At 44.8% G+C, this 17635-nt stretch overlaps 2 long non-coding RNA genes across 2 annotated transcripts in view; one reads left to right on the top strand and one right to left on the bottom strand.

The window, feature by feature from the left end:
• LOC307219021 overlaps positions 1-17635 on the bottom strand; it is a 198083-nt gene that overhangs the window by 141126 nt on the left and 39322 nt on the right. The window lies entirely within an intron of this gene.
• LOC307218959 overlaps positions 172-17635 on the top strand; it is a 42149-nt gene continuing 24685 nt past the window's right edge. The window contains exons 1-2 of the long non-coding RNA XR_013840191.1: positions 172-234; positions 4186-4252. This is a non-coding gene — a long non-coding RNA (uncharacterized lncRNA). The remainder of the gene's footprint in view (positions 235-4185; positions 4253-17635) is intronic.

The following is a 17635-nucleotide window of genomic DNA, read 5'->3' as shown; positions in this document are numbered from 1 at the left end:
CGAAGTGAATAGAAAGTGCCTGTACGCTGGTGAACAATGTAATACAGTAATATTAAAGATAACTTGACACCAATTATTTTTGACTGCTTCTTCTTCATCTTCTTCCTCCTGCTCCTCCTCCTCTTCTTCCTTCAGCTCTGCATCCAGGGCTTTATAACGTATGAAGAGTATTTTACAAATCCGAGAGATCTGAGCCCATTGGATAAGGCTAACTGCCAGCAAGGAAAAAACATGGTGCGTATTTCATTCGAATGACTATAGAAAATCAATCTGTAGCAACTCAAAATACCGTTTCATTTTATTGAAAATAAAGCTGTGCTCATTACCAAGTGTGACTTGGATATGTTTAATACAGAGGTGTTTTTTAAAAGAACAACAAACACGTAATAGTTAATATTGTTGCCACAGCTTCTACTAGCAAGCAACACACATGCACACAGAATATTTGAGTAATGGCACTCTACAAACTGTGCGACTTTCCCTTTTCTTAAGCTTTGTTATTTCATCAGGAGCGGTTGCAAAGAGGTCAGTTAATTGTAAGCTCTGACAATGTTTGGGCTCATGACAAGAGCTATCTCTTAATTGTATACCAAGCTGCTGGAGCACTGCAAAGGCTCTCTTTAAAGAATCTTAATAATGAGAGTGTTAATGGGCTGCAGCATTTAATTTACAGTACTGGCGGGGAACCTCTGGGCCCTGGGCCTCATTAGACTCGGAATACTCCCAAGGGTGGCTTTTTTTTTTTTTGGGGGGGGTGAACCACATTCACCTGATGTAAATTTTTACAGGAGCCATTTGTAGTGAAGGGATTGTTTACCTTCTCAATTTTGGAAACGTACGGAATATGGTCCTTTCTCCCCACCCCGCTGATTTATTGATTGCATCTGCAGGTTGGGAATCCCCTCAAATCTGCTAAATACGTAGCGATCTGGGAATTTCACTCTCAAAATATGGAATCCCCTTTGAGGAAGAAGTATGTGTATAATTCCTTTGTAGCCACATGGGATTTGTCATTTTGCTTAGGACGCTGCAGAGTAGGCCCCGCTCAAGCATCATCGATGGTGGCATGATCTAGGTGTGAAGAACAAACCCACTTAGATGCTGCTGCCCATCATTTTTCATATCTGTGGCTTCTCAGAATACAGAAGTTCTCCCCTCAGCGCTGGATTTAGGGTGGTGCCAAATTTTGTCCTTACTGAGGGCACTGTATTACCAAAGTCCACCCCTGCTCCCCTCATAAGAAGTTAAGGAAACCTATGGTACCTCAGAGGAGTGCGTGTTCATAGAGAACCCCAGTAGAGGGGTCTAGATGGAAGTCTCTGTCCAAAAGCCAAGGTGTAGAGCTGCCTTCAGTGGCTTGGGAACGTGATCTGAGTGTGATGTGGATGACTAATTATCCTAGGCTCAACCCTGTTCATCCCTCAGCCCCTCACCAGGGAGGCTAAGAGGAATTTACATGCAATACCAAGCCAAATCCTACCTACATTTGGAATCAATGAAGTTGTGGCCAATTTTAAAACCCCAGAACATTGTCTTGTCCAGTTTGTTGCTAGAGGAGTCTTGCTCTCTGGGTGTAAAATATGGATATGTTCAGCACTTCCTCAGATGTGGGGGACCTGCGGCTCCCTGGATATTGTTGGACTCTACCAGCCCCAACCAGGAGGGCCAAAAGTCAGGGATGATGGGAGGTGGGAATCCAGAAACAGTTCCAGAATCCAGAAGCAGGAATGAAGAGGACTGTTTGTACAGCCCTAAAAAGGTAAAGGTAAAGGACCCCTGACAGTTAAGTCCAGTTGTGAATGACTCTTGGGTTGCGGCACTCATCTCGCTTTACTGGCTGAGGGAGCTGACATTTGTCCACAGACAGTTTTTCCGGGTCATGTGGCCAGCATGACTAAGCCGCTTCTGGCAAACCAGAGCAGTGCACAGAAACGCCATTTACCTTCCTGCTGGAGCGATACCTATTTATCTAATTGCATTTTGACATTCTTTCGAGCTGCTAGGTTGGCAGGAGCAGGCACCGAGCAACAGGAGCTGACCCCGTCGCGGGGATTTGAACCGCCGACCTTCCAATCGGCAAGCCCAGGAAGCTCAGTGGTTTACACCACAGTGCCACCCGCATCCCATTTTTAATTTGGATCTGAGTGATGATGTATCAACAGTTCAGTGGTACCTTGGGTTACAGACGCTTTAGGTTACAGACTTTGCTAACCCAGAAATAGTACCTCGGGTTAAGAACTTTCCTTCAGGATGAGAACAGAAATCGTGCGGCGGTGGCAGGAGACCCCATTAGCTAAAGTGGTACCTCAGGTTAAGAACAGTTTCAGGTTAAGAATGGACCTCCAGAACGAATTAAGTTCTTAACCCGAGGTACCACTGTATGCATATTCTTTGCTTTGAAATAATTACTCCCCTTAGTCTTCCTTTGTGCTTTCTTTCTTAGCACCTCAAACTCTTTAGCCCAAATCTGATGGAGGGCTGGTTTGCACATGCATGCTCGTCAACTTGTGCTCCTCATATGTGGATGAGTCACCCCAAATAGGCTAGCCTTTCCCAACATGGCACCTCTGAGGGAAATCTGGAGGTGGCAATGAGAGAAAGGGCCTTCTCTGTAGCAGCTCCCCCATTATGGAATGCACTCCCAAGGGGAGGCCAGCCTGACCCAAACCTTGTTATCATTTTGGTGCCAGGAAAACACATTTTGGTTTTCCTGGACATTTGGGTGCTACAAGTGATATGATATTATATTGTTAAATGTGTTCTGCATACGCTTCCATGATTTTATCACAACATTTTCTCTTCTTGGTAATAAATGACTTTGGGATTTTAAAAGTGAGAAGTGAAACATAAATTTTATAATCCTAAAGCAGACTTCGCATTGCAGGGAGAACGGTCAGATCTTCTCGTGGCACCTCAAACCTCAGTGCTTTTCAAGCGGAGTCAGTTTGCAGCTGCAAGTCATGAGCTGTTCAGTAATCAAACCATGTATCACACGTGAAACTGACCATTATAGTAAAGCAATGAAGACATCTAGAAAGCTAGATGCTGCTAGATCAGCAACACTAAGAGGAGAGTCAAGTAACCAGTGTGCAGTTGTCAGGCTCTAAAGAACTTTGCTGCACAATAGACAATTTATCTGAATTCGCAACATTAAATGGGAAGTAAACGCAAGGTTAAGTGTTTGTGCTGACATTGCCATTAAACCTCATTTTGCCTTCAAACAAGAAATCTCTGCTTTTTCATGTGCTTTCATAGGGTTGAACAAACTTTGCAGATTTTTTATTTTATTTTTTAAAAAAACCATTCTGCTCTTTTGCTACTTCTCTTCATGCAATTAGCACAGCCTCAAACTAGAAACTAAACTTTGGCTCGGTTAGAGGGAAGGTTAAATACAGAAAATTGATAACAAAAATAGCGTAAAAGTTTCCTTTTCCAATGATGATCAGCAGGCAACAACTGGAGTTGTTATGATAGATTTTGAAGAGGAAAATAACGTGAATTATTTTTAGAACTCATTTGGAGAACGAAATGTTGTATAACAGCTTCTGTAACAGGGCAGGAGTGCTGCTGCCTGAAGACAGAGAGATACTGATCCCACACATCATAAACAACATTATAATGGTGTGTGGTTTGTAGGGAAGGAACGAGTTAGGTGGTTAGGGATAAACTGGCAAGGCTGTGGATTTAGGTTTACTTCTCAGTTCCTACCTCACTTGTAACTTTGCAATGAAAGATTCAGAAATTGGAGCCAATTACCATAATATGTGGTGGTTTGGTGGGAGCATGTTCAACATCAGACAGTTAAAAGGTTTTATTGCTATTAGGAGGTTGTTAATGCTCTTGATAATGTCTCCGGTTGCTTTGTAATGTCTCTTGTTGAAGTATAGAATTCTTTTTATCTTATTACATTATGCAGAAACTTAAATTCAAAAGATATTTGCAGGAACATTTAAAAGAGTGCATCAATCAGTTTCAAAGAAGGGAAAATGTTCTTAGAATAGCTTATAAAAGGATAACTGTCAGTTTCCTTTTGGATGAACAAAGGAACCAACGTTAAAAAAAGGGAGAGAGCACTTTATTGTAAAAGCACAGTGTGCAATTCAATCAATATTCCATATAAATATAAAGGAGAAGAAAGTTCATAATTATCCAATGACTTAAATGTAATTTATGTAATTCTTGCAGAAACAGCAAGGCAGAAAGGAAGAAATCTTCTTACCAACAGTATTCTTTGCCCTTGATGGAATTGGCAGTAAGCGATAACTTATATCTTTCTAATAATGACTTGAATAAATAACACACAGTTATGATTTGTAATAATATCAGTGACGAATGTAACAGTCTTCGCCAAACTATGATGGAACCCCCCCATCTTCATCACCATCTCCTTATTCCACTATTAAAACTTACTCTCTCTTTCATTTTCCCAGCTGTTACCTTCTGACAGTGCAAGTGTGTATTTAATCCCTGGAATACGAGGGCCTAAATCCATGACAAAATTAGGGCCAAACCACAATTTGTTGTTGCATTTAATGGGCAGTTGCTGTTTTTTAGATGCAAATAGCATCTGGGGTGGGGTGGCTGAAAACGATTAAAATTGCAGTGGGCACAGAGTGGAATTTTAACCCTTTTCTCCCCCTGCTACACTCCTCAGGGGGTATATTTGCTTTGGGATAGTGTGGGTGAAGAATCCACATTTGGCTTCCTTTTTTGCACTAGGGCATCAGATCACTAGAATCTGTGCCAGTTGCACAAACCTAAAATTCTGGGACGTGCTGAGATCCCTTCTGCAAAATACTAAAAGTCTGGAGTGCTGACACTGCTTTTTAAAGCCCATCAGCTTCAAAAGAATATATCTGAGCACAGCAAGGGAAGCTGTTTGTGTAAAGAAACCAAGCCCAGAACCCTTTTGGGGTATGGACCTACTTTCCAAGATCTTTAGCTCCCAATCTAGGTGCTTGAATGAAAGTTGTCTGCTTGACTCCAGTCTGGGATGGACTGGGAAGCTACCAAAAATCTAGCCTTTGAGAGTACATTGGTAGCAGTCTCTATCCCTCTTCATGAAAGCACTTCCATGTCCACACAATGTAAGGACAACATTTCCATCCCATGGCTCATGGGGTGCCACTCTAGAAGTCCTGATCCGGAAGTATGGCATATCAGGGTGAGAGGCTTCTCCTCGAATACCTGCATATACAAGTAGAATTTGCTGTATTTATTTGACCCTGCAGCAACTCAAATGTATTGTGTGAATAAGGGGGAAACTGATGCTCTGAACTGACCCTCAAAACATTATATGATGGGGAAGTTACTGCTGGTGTCAAATTTCTTTTGAGTTGCATAGATAGCCAACATAAACACAGTGAAGTGAAGATTGCACATTAGTGTTTGGTGGAATGTGCCGAGAGTATTTTGGGTCTTTTTTGTTTAAATGCATTCTGCTACAAAACATTTTGCTACTTTTCTTTAAAAAACACACACATTTTGGGCACACTTCCACCGAGTTATGCACTTTAGAATCCCATGAGTTTCCACAGGAAAGAACAAAGCATGTAGTTTAATTTGCTATAAAAACCAATGGGACTTTAAAAAAAGTCTTTAACTTTGGCAGGATTGTGTTTGGAGGCTGTATGCGTGTTTTTTTTTAAAGCCCTACAAAAGCAAATTATACGTTTTGACATTTCCCCCACCAACTTAATTTTGGTACAGATTTTTACTGCATATCTGTGATTTCCATCTATTTATACACTGTAATAATTTCTTTTCCTAAGCCTAGATTTCCATTAAACCTAATGGGATATTTGCTGAAATGAGCATTCAAATATTCACATGTGGATTTTAGACTCTCTCTCTCTCTCTCTCTCTCTCTCTCTCTCTCTCTCTCTCTCTCTCACACACACACACACACACACACACACACACTCATACACACCAAAACAAATTCTACACTCCCCTCCCCTTAAGCGCAGGTAGAACATGTAGTTGAAATACCAAGGGATTTCCTTTAAAATGCTTTACTTTTTTTTTTTTCAAACAATGTCACAAAACGCACCAAGGGCCTGATCCAGCCATATATAAACACTTTAAATGAAAGAGTTAAGCACACACTTAAAGATCTCCCTGTGGGGTTTTAATAGGCTTAACCTGGCTGAGTTCTGCCCTCAATCAATGTGTAATTGTGTGTGTGTGTGCATTTAAAAAAACAATATTTTTTCCTAACAGGTTTTTCACATTTTAAAAATAAAAATCACTAGTTAATGTTTCTGCTGCAAATAGCATTTCATGTGACATGACTCTGATAGTTAGCTTTCTTGCAACAAATGCGTTTGTTCGTGTTGAAAGTATGATTCTCTCATGTTTGTTTTTCTACTTTCCCCAGTAGGATGTCCAACAGTCCTATGAAATGTAATAGAATGCAGGCAGCCCAATCCTATACATGTCTACTCGGAAGTAATTCGCACTGAATTCCCTGGCACTTACTCCAGGTGTGTGTAGAATTGCAGCTGCGGTAATTTCACTTAAATGTCTTCATTTCACTTTCTCCTCTGCAGCCTGCATGCAGATTTCTGATCTCTGTTGTCTTTAAACAGGTACAATTGCCCCACACCCCTCAGAGGAATCGTGAAGTGATTTCCTTAAAAAAAAAAAAAAAAGCTTCATAAGTTATTGATACTCCCATCCCCCCCCAGAAAGCAATAATTCACAGGCCGTAAGTTCATGAATTGTACACATCTGTACAGATTCAGAAAATAAAGGTAGTTACCATAGCAACGGCCACATAGTATGGAACATGCTTGTGAAATTCAGAGCTTCATATTAAGGGCACCCGTCTGTTACATGCCCTCTCCTGCTCACATTACATGAATTTGTGCCTTGCTACAGTGTTTTTCTATGCAGTGTTTTTAGCATTTGTGTGTATCTTTAATTATAGCTTTTCCTCTGCCTTCCTTTGTTCTAAATTACTCTCTTATCGCTTGGATTTTGTATTGTGTAATTTTAAAATCAAAAGCATATAATCACAGAGCTTTAATGATGATGAAAGAATGCAGACAGCCCTGGAAAGACCTTGCACTCTTGCAACTGGAATCTGACTGAGCTCCCCCTGTGAAAAGCATCCGTTCCTCTCTGCTCCTCCCATCTGATTGAAAGCTTTCATTCCCAGCTATGTCCTGGCTTCCTGTCCTGCCCTGTACTTCTCGTTGAAAAGGGGCAGGAGAAGCGGCGGGGATAAACAGCTTGGCCGTTCTCAGCAAATGCACATCTCTTGGGGGAACAGATGCCATTGCATAAAGGACTGAGAACCGACCATTGTTCCTTTCTCATTAATACTTGTGGCATTTGCTGCATAATGATGATAATAGAATCATGGAATCTTAGAGTTGGAAGGGACCCTAAGGCGCATCTAGTCCAACCCCCTGCAATACGGGAATCTCAGCTAAAGCATCCATGACAGAGATGGCCTCTGTTTAAAAACCGCCAAGGAAGGAGAGTCCACCACCTCGCATGGGAGTCTGTTCCACTGCTGAACAGCTCTTACTGTCCCATGGACTGCAAGAAGATCAAACCTATCCATTGTTAAGGAAATCAGCCCTGAGTGCTCGCTGGAAGGACAGATCCTGAAGCTGAGACTCCAATACTTTGGCCACCTCATGAGAAGAGAAGACTCCCTGGAAAAGACCCTGATGTTGGGAAAGATGGAGGGCACAAGAAGAAGGGGATGACAGAGGACGAGATGGTTGGACAGTGTTCTCGAAGCTACCAGCATGAGTTTGACCAAAGTGCGGGAGGCAGTGGAAGACAGGAGTGCCTGGCATGCTCTGGTCCATGGGGTCACGAAGAGTCAGACACAACTAAATGACTAAACAACAACAACAAATCCTATCTCCTCTCAGTTTCCTCTTTTCCAGGCTAAACATACCCAGCTCAAAACTCATAAAGTTTTGTTTCCAAACCCTTGATCATCTTGGTTGCCCTCCTTTGCACATGTTCCAGCTTGTTAACATCCTTCTTAAATTGTGGTGCCCAGAACTGGACACAGTATTCCAAGTGTGGCCTGACTTAGGCAGAATAGAGTGGTACTATTACTTCCCTTGATCTGGATACTATACTTCTGTTGCTGCAGCCTAGAAATGCATTAGCTTTTTTGTTGTTGCTGCATTACACTGTTGACTCATGTGAAGCTTGTGGTCCACCAAGACCCCTTGGTCCTTTTCACTTGTACTGCTAGTAAGCCAGATGTCCCTCACCCTATATTTGTTCATCTAGTTCTTCCAGACTAAGTGCAGAACCTTACATTTGTCCCTACTGAAATACATTTTGTTAGCTTGCACCCAGTTCTCCAATCTGTTAAGGTTATCTTGAATTCTGATTCTGTTTTCTGCAGCATTAGCTACCCCTCTCAGTTTGGTGTCACCTGCAAATTGGATAAGCATCCCCTCAATTCCTTCATCCAAGTCATTTATAAAGACGTTGAACAACAACGGGCCCAGGACAGAACCCTGTGGTACCCCATTTCCCCCCAGGATGACGAGGAACCATTAATGAGTGCTCTTTGGGTTTGGTCAGTCAACCAGCCACAATCCACCTACCTCATTCAACCCACATTTTACCAGCTTCCTCGCAAGAGTATAATAGGTTACTTTGTCAAAAGCCATACTGAAATCAAGATACACTATGTCCACAGCATTTCCCTGATCCACCAAGTTTGTAACTCCATCGAAAAAATAAATTAGATTGGTCTGGCATGACTTATTTTTGAGAAACCCATGCTGGGTCTTAGTAATCATGCATCCTTTTCTAAATGTTCACAGACCAACTGTTGAATTATCTGTTCTAGGACCTTCCCTGGTATCGATGTCAAGCTCACCAGTCAGTAGTTATCTGGGTCTTCATTTTTCCCATTTTTGGAGAGGGGGACAATATTTGCCTGCCTCTAGTCTGTAGAGACCTCACCTGTTCTCCAAGAATTCTCAAAGATAACAGACAAAGGCTCTGAATTACACCAGCAAGCTCCTTTAGTACTCTTGGATGTTGCTCATCAGGCTTTGGAGATCTGAATTCATTTAAAGTAGCTGGGTGTTCCCTTACTACCTCTTTTCCTATCTTGGGCTGCAGATCCCTCCTTACATCAACTAATCTCTTATCACCCGGTTGGGTATCACTTTCTTTTTGGGTGAAGACAGAGGCAAAGTAGGTGTTGAGTCTCCCAAGAGCATTTCTCCATGTTCACCATACAGAGGACCTACCACTTGCTTGTTCTTCCTCTTACTTTGAACATAGCCAAAGAAACCCCATTCATTATTGTTCATTGGTCCTAGTAAATTTCCTCCCAGATCTGATTATGCCACTAGCCTTGAGGGAAAGGAGCACAAGTCTCCCATATATTTAACCATTTTATAAAAGAGGGAATTTCCAGCAGGTTCTGTTTGCCATGGAATCCATGCTGGCTGAGTCTCTGCCATTGTTTGCTAGTAAAGTTAATATTCTCCGTCTAAAGATTCCTACCACCTGAAGAAGAACTCTAAAGATTAGTCCTAAAAGGCACTCAGAGCCTGTCAGAGATTAAAAAGGTCAAAGAAGGAGTTCTAGAAAATAATGAAGTGTTTACATGGAGTCTCCTAGTTTTACATGCAGCGGGGTGACACAGAAAGCAGGAAATGCTTGTAATTGGCCTACAGAAAAGACTCTGCTGTTCCCTCTGACCTGTAACATCATCTTTTTTCATAGCTCTTCTCACCTCTAAATTAATATCTGCCACAATAGACTGATCCTCTCATATGGCTTTCTTTCGTTTTGTATTTTGCTAAACTAATCTCCCTGCCCCATGATGAACTTAAAAGCCAAGGCCAGATTTTGTGTGACGATACCATACGCTCCAACATTTCTCTGATGAAAACAGGGACGTCCTATTCCATAATAATAATAATAGTAATTTTATTTTTTATATCCCACCCATCTGACTGGGTTCCCCAGCCACTGTAGTGGCTCCCAACATATATAAAAACACAATAAGACATTAAAAAACCATCCCTATACGGGGTTGCCTTCAGATATCATCTATAGGTTGTATAGTTACTTATCTCCTTGGCTCAGAGGTTTCATAACTCCATACCCTCCAACAGTTCTCCAATGAAAACAGGGATATCCTAAGGAAAAGCGGGACATTCCGGGATCAAATCAGAAACCAGAATGGCTTCTGTAAATCCAGGACTATCCTTGAAAATAGGGACACTTGTAGGGTCTGCAATACAGGTTTCAATGCTGAGAGGGGCCTATATTGTTGTGCCTCAGAGAGCTGTAGGGAAAATCTTTTTTTTTTTTTTTTTTTTTTTGCAATTTTGCCCCCAAACCTCAACAACTTTGGATTTTATGTCAATGGGTAGAATGGGACAATATAGCTTAGATGCGTCTCTGACCAAACCTTGTACTCCACTTAGGAATAGGGACGTTGGCGGGGGTGGGGGGGGGGAGGATTTTCATTCTGCTTCCAATAAAACCTATATTATTTGTCTCACTATCCATGGAGGATGAAATCAATACCATTAACTTCAATGCATTTCAATAAAAGGGAAGCATCTAAAGCCATGCAGAAAATTCGGTAACAACTATTTCGGTAACGTTTGTGGATTAAAAAAGAAGAAGAAGCATGATTTCAACTACTGCTTATATTCACTTACATAATTTCTATTCCTGGCCCTGAAAACACATGAAAATTGTGGCAATTTCTGCTCCCATTTCCATTTCTGACAGAATTCTCTGGTACCCTTAGTTAATAATGGGTGCATCAGCCAATTTTTGATCTGTGTTGCTTTCACGGTGTTGTTCCACAAGTCTATCCTCCCCCTTTTCCAAATTAATCTGCATTTTTATTTATTTATTTATTTATTTTTAAATCAGCATAAAAATTCACATTTCAGCATGTATTTTAAACATCTTTTCTCTCAAAACACGCAGCCCTTGAAAAAACAGTAATCAGTATTTCAAATAACCAACTAAACAAAACTCTGAGATTGCCAACTGCTTCCAGATGCGGCTAAAGAGATAGTGACTCAAAAGAATGTTGTCTGTGAATAAATTTAAATGTAGAAAATTTCAGAAAGATTGGCAACTTCCCGAAATCCGAAGAAATAATTTTGCTGTCCTTCTGTAAAACAATCAGAACAGTGTTCAAGAAAATATAAATAAGTCAGGTCCATTAATTTCAATGTGCCTGAGTAAAGCTTAGTTGATGATGGACTATATGGAACTGGCGGAAATGACTGGCAGAATCTGAGACCAGGGAGAAGAGTCGGTGGAAGAAGACTGGAAAAAGTTTAAAGATTATTTACGGAAATATTGTAAAATTAATGAATGCTAGAAAAAAGGTGGAATGAAGCTATATGGCTTTGGCAGAAATGTTAGAAGGAACTAGGTACAGATAGATTGTTAATGCATTAAAAGGGAAAAAACTAGGTTACAATATGTTAAAATTAACTATAAGATAGAAAATAGATGAAGATGGAAAGGACTTGCTGAAATAGTTAATTGAAGTGGAATACAAAAAGGGAGGCGTTGAGGAAGTCAATGAAACAAGTGTATAAAAGTTAAGATCGAAAATATTGGAAGTGTTTTTAATTGTTTTTGTTTTGTTTTGTTAATTTAATGTTTTATGTAGTGTTTTTGTTTTTGTTTCTGTCTTTGTATGTTTAACATTTCTTTTTTCTTTTTGTAATTTCCAAAATCTTAATAAATATTATTAAAAAAGAAAGAAAGAGTAAAGCTTAGTTGAATACCACCCATGTGCATGCTCAGCATTTGATGGCTCCCAAACCAATACAGTGGAACCTCTACTTATGGATGTACAGTCATATCTCATGTTACGTCTGCTTCATGTTACGTTCTTTCAGGTTACGTCCCGTGATGACCTGGAAGTACTGGAAAGGGTTGCTTCCGGGTTTCGTCACTCATGCATTCACAGAAGCGCAAAATTATGTCACGCGCATGCGCAGAAGCAGTGAATCACAACCCACACGTGCGCAGATGTGTCGCTGTGGGTTCCGCTCTTTTCATGTTGTGATCGGGCCTCCGGAACGGATCCCATTTGCAACCAGAGGTACCACTGTAATTAGTTCGGGAGGCCCGTCTGTAAGTCGATCCGGGTTTGCTGGTAGAAGCGCAGGCGCATTCGGCGGCAGCGTGCTTCTGAGCATGTGCAGACAGCGGCAGCCACTTCTGCACATGCACAAATGGCAGAAGCCGCATCTGCGTGTGCGCGAATCGCGGCAAACCCGGTATTTACTTCCGCAACTTGGATCGGGCCCAAGTAGAGGCAGTTGTAAGTAGAGGTTCTACTGTAGATCTAGAAAATCAGTTTTCTCCAAGAGTGCCTGGTTCTGGTCTGCAACCACCAGCTCAAGAACCTTTCCCAAGAAGCTGCAATTAGCAACTGGCCAGTCATTACTTAGATTTTCCAAATCCAGAGAATTTCTTGAGGAGGTTTTTTATTTTATTTTAACCATTGCCTCCTTCAAGCAGACAGGGACCCCCTGCTCCGGCAAAGGAGGCATTAATCACCTCTCTGGCCTCGAGCCTTACTAACTGAAACTCATCCAACATAACAGATTCTTTTTCAGAGACCGCTGGAATCAAGAGTATGAGTGGCCTTTGGGGCTTTGAATCAGACTCTTCCTTATATACTGGTTTTGACAGTGCTATAAGAAAATCAGAGAGGGAAAAGAAGACTATGAAGAGAAGTATGTGTAGAAGAGAACATGGAATTGGCAGGAGATGAATAGTAAGGCAGCCCATTGCTGTGTTGGAGGTCTCAGTAGCACAGAAACTGGGCGATCATTTATTTTCTTTTCAAAACTCCTGAGGAATATATAGGACCTGAAATTGCAGGGAGATCATTGCCCATACAAATGAGATTCTCATCTGAGGTATTGTAGAAGTGGGTGGGTGGCGGGTAGGAAAACCACCCTTAACAATTGTACTGCTCAACCTTTTTTGTTGTTGTTGGGGCGCTTTGATAGCATTAGCAAAAATTTTAAGAGCTCCTCATTTTCAGCTTCTATTCACATCCAGCACATACTGGATTTTTAAAATGTAATTTGAACAAAAAAAGAGAAGTGTTGCTAAGCAACAGCCTCATTCAAGTTGGTATCTCAGTCAGAATTTGGGGGCCATCTTGAGGAACTTGTCTCTCTCTATATATATATATAAAAGTTGGGGAGGAGGAAAGGATTGCAGTTCATCGAAATGGGGCATTTGCAAAAAGCGGAATAGTTCAGATGAGCCAGAGGCAGTTCATGTCGTATTTGATCCAGGCTTGATTTAAATATCAGGTTCGATGTGTAAATTCAGCACAGCTCAAGGGTTGTTTTTCTTGAAGTGAAGGTGTTACGCAGAATGGATGGTGTCCTTTTTGTTCTTTACAAAGAAATCTGGAGAATTTCTGTAGCAAAGTGCGTACGCTGAATTTCCTTCAAAGTGCAATAGCTCTGTGGCGAAATTGAAGCGTTACTCAGCAACAGCTAGCAAGTATGGAACGTTTAAACAGGTGTAGCTCTTATCTGAAGTTTCAGGTAGGGTTGCCATATTTCCCGGACATAGCCAGAATATTGGGGTTTGCAGCAGTGTCTGGGCAGAAATTGGCCCAAATGTCTAGGGAAATCCGGATGAATGGTTTTGCCGATTTTTCATTAAAATAGCTCAAAAACGTCATTTTGTAATGGGCTTTTTTTATTTGCACAATAAAAAAAGCTTTGGGCAAAACTAAACAACTTTGCCAATATGGCAACCCTATTTCAGGGATGATCATCGACTGGGATGGTGGAAATCTCAAAACCTGCTCTTTTGTTAAACTTTCTTTCCTAAAATAGTACTACCTTTTAGGGAGCCCTCCCCAGAAAAAGAAAAACATGGTGTCAGAGCTGCCTCCAGGTCCCAGCTCACAGAGGACCAACGCTAGGCTGTAGTTATGTACAAAAGTCTTTATTGAGATTCAGTCTCCATTTCAAAGCCGCAGCGTGCAGCTCTACGTCCCGAGCTTAGACCGGCGAAGTCCTGTCTGAGTCTCCTCCCCCTCCACACCAGTTTAAGACTCTCGCTTTGCTCCACCTCTTCCTAAATTCCTTTCTCCTCTGGGCCCTCCTGCCCGCTAGGGTCTCATCCTTCCTCGACTCCTCTGACGCTGACCCTGACGATTCTTGCCCCTCCTTCCGGCGGGCTTTAGGACCTGGTTCCCTATCCGGGCTACCTTCTGTGCCGCTCGCCTGTACCTTTGAACTTGGCGCGCGCGCCCAGCCTGCAACTTTCCTCTTAACCGTTAACTCGCTCTCCGATGGAGGCGTGGTCCACCCTGACTCATCTTCTCTCGCTGGTGGTGCATATGTGGGCTCTGACACCTGGGACTCCTCCCCCCCACTACGCTCTGGTGGGGAAGCTGGTCCTGATTTGCAACTGGTGCTCTGGGAGTCCCCGCTGGCCCCTTGCTTCTGGGGTGTCCCCCTTGGGTCGCCCCTTGCCCTGCCCATCGGCGCCCCCTTCTGTGAATCTTCCGATTCGCTGGAGAGGCTCATGGAATCTATCGGGCTGCTGTCATATTCTCCTACGCTGCCCTCGGATTGCTCCCCCTCGCTTTCCATCTCCTCTCCTCCCTGCGCTCCCGCTGAGTCCCTGACATCCATCCCCCCCTCGAAGCCCCCCCTTCCCCCCTCCCCCTCCTCTGGCGTGGGTTCCGGGTGCTCCAATGCTGTGGGGGTGCATGCCGGATACCGGTCTTCCCCCCTGGCATGCTGCCAGTCCGTGACGGGTACATCGACGTCGCTCTCCTCCGCTTCCATCTCGTTGCCGGCGTGCTCGAAACCAGGATCCTCCCCCAACCCGTCCATGCCCCCTTGTTCCCCCATTTCCTCTGGGTAGTCTGCGTGCCAGGGCCCTCTGAGCAGTCTCCTGCGCCACTCCTCCTCGGGTTGAGTGTCCCACCAATAAGAGCGCTCCGCACCCAAGTCTGAGACCGACCCCTCCGGCGAGGTAGTCTCTGGAACCGTCTCCTCAACCGAGGAGAACCCCTGAAACGTACTGGCTGAGAGTGTGGGGGTGAAAAGATATTCGTCAAAATAATCCTCCGGCATGGGCCTGTGTGGGAAGAGTGCGTGGAACTCGTCTTTGAGGTAGTGCTCCTCCACCGCATAGTACGGCACCCAGCTGTTGGCGCTGGCCGGGGCACCTTCCCTTGCGATGAGATATTCGACTCCCTCTTCCCCCCATCTCGAGTCCAAAATCTCCGTCACCTCGTTGAGTGGCCCCGCCCTCGGCGACCCCCCTGTCATGGGTGCATCTCTAAGCGGACTGGGAGCTGTTCCTGGCTCCTGAAACCTGTGAGGTGCCTTGTAGGGCGTTAGCACCGATCTATGAAAGACCGGGTGCATTCTGGAACCCTCCGGTAGTGTCAAACGGAAAGCCACTGGGTTGATCTGTGCCTCGACTAGGTAAGGGCCCAACTGCTTGTGTCCTAGCTTCTTCTTAGCTAAGGACCTGGCCGGCACTGCCTGGGCCGCTAACCAGACCCAGTCCCCTACCCGTATGTCCTCCCCCACTCTTCTGTGTTTGTCTGCTTGCATCTTGTATACGTGTTTTGCTAGGTCTAACTGTCTACGGAGCTGTTCATGGACCTCCTGTAACTCCTCTGCCAATGCCTCTGCTCCCTGTGGCTCCCCCTCCCCCTCTTTCTCTAAGCCCGGGAAGGTCCTGGGATGTCGCCCGTGGTTGGCAAAAAACGGTGTCACCCCCGTGGACACGTGTTGTGTGTTGTTGTAGGCAAACTCGGCCAGGGGCAGATAGTCCACCCAGGTCGAGGGCTGCTGGTTGGCGTAACATCTCAGGTACTGCTGCATGACGGCGTTGACCCTCTCCGCTTGTCCGTTGGTCTGCGGGTGTCTTGCCGACGCTAGGTTGACCTTGACGTTCAGGATCCCCATCAGCTTCCGCCAGAAACTCGAGATGAACTGGCGCCCCCTGTCAGACAGGATAGACCGTGGCAGGCCGTGTACCTTGAACACGTGGTCTATGAACAGCTTGGCTGTCTGTTCCGCTGTGGCCACCTTCGCGCAAGGAATGAAGTGCGCCATCTTGGTGAACATGTCGACTACCACAAGTACTGCTGTTTTGCCCCTCGAGCTGGGCAGGTCAGTGACAAAGTCCAAGGCTACCCTCTCCCACGGTTCGGACGGGGTCTGTAGCGGTTCTAACAGTCCCGCCGGCGGTCTGTGTACTGGCTTGGCCCTTTGGCAGGTGTCGCACCTCGTGACGTATTCCGCGACTTCTCCCCGCATCTTGGGCCACCAAAAGTCTCTGGCTACTAATTCCACCGTCTTTTCCCTGCCGAAATGTCCGGCGCTGGGTGCGTCGTGTAGCTGTTGCAGTACTGTCGCGCGGAGTTCATCTCCCGGTACGTAGATGGCCCCCTTGCGGAGGAGCAGTCCGTCGCGTATCTGGAACTCGTCGTCCTTTGCCGTGCCGCTGCGCACCTCCTCCATCTTGGAGCGCGCGAAGGAATCTGTTCGCAGCTCGCGCCGTATCGCTTCCAGGTCTATTGTGGCAGAAGCGCATGCCCACGCCTTGGGTGCGAAAATGTGTTTGGCTGCTACCGGTGCTGCTTCCTCCAGATACTGCGGCTTCCTGGATAGCGCATCAGCCATGACGTTGTTGTCTCCGGGGATATATTCTATCCTGAAGTCGAAATCCGCAAAGAACTCCGCCCAGCGGATGTGTCTCTGGTTCAGGAACCGCGCCGTGCGCCAGTACTCCAGGTTCTTATGGTCCGTGCGAACTTGCACCGTGTGTTTGGCTCCGATGAGGAAGTGCCGCCACGCCTTGAATGCTGCATGAATGGCCAGCAACTCTCTGTCCCAGATGGTGTAGTTCTGCTCCGACTTGCTGAGCTTCCTGGAGTAGAAAGCACACGGCCTCCAATCCCCTTGCGGGTCTCGCTGCAACAGGACTGCCCCCACGGCTCTGTCGGAGGCATCCGTCTCCACCCTCATGGGCTTGCTGGGGTTCACATGCAGCAGTTGTTCCTCGGAAGCGAAAAGACGCTTGAGTTTCTGAAAGGACTGCTCCGCCTGGTCCGTCCAGATGAACTTCTTCTTCTTGGAGCTGAGGGTGTCCGTGATGGCCGCCGTCTGCATAGCGAAACCCTTGATGAACTTGCGATAAAAGTTAGCAAAGCCGACAAACCTCTGGACCTCCTTCCGATTGCGCGGGCTCTTCCAGTCCAGTACTGATCGTACCTTGGCGCTGTCCATGGCGATTCCCTTGTCGGACAGCTTGTAGCCCAGGAAATCCACCTCCGTCATGTCGAACTGGCATTTCTCCAGCTTGGCGTAAAGCCTGTGCTCCCGTAGTCTTTGCAGGACTTCCTTGACATCTCTCTCGTGAGCCTCCTGCGATTCCGAGAAGATCAGAATGTCGTCCAGGAAGCAGACGCACTTCTTGTATAGGAGCCCCGCTAACACGTGATGCATGAAGGCTTGGAAGCAGTGGGAGCCATTTTGTAAACCGAAAGGCATAACCCTATACTCATAGGTGCCCAAGGGCGTGAACATGGCCGTCTTCCACTCGTCGCCCTCCCGCATGCGTATAAGATTGTACGCCC

Source organism: Podarcis cretensis, assembly GCF_951804945.1.
Source record: "Podarcis cretensis genome assembly, chromosome: 6".
Classification (NCBI taxonomy): Eukaryota; Metazoa; Chordata; class Lepidosauria; order Squamata; family Lacertidae; genus Podarcis; species Podarcis cretensis.
Note: the sequence above shows the minus strand (reverse complement) of the source record. Positions and strands in the feature narration are given on the sequence as shown.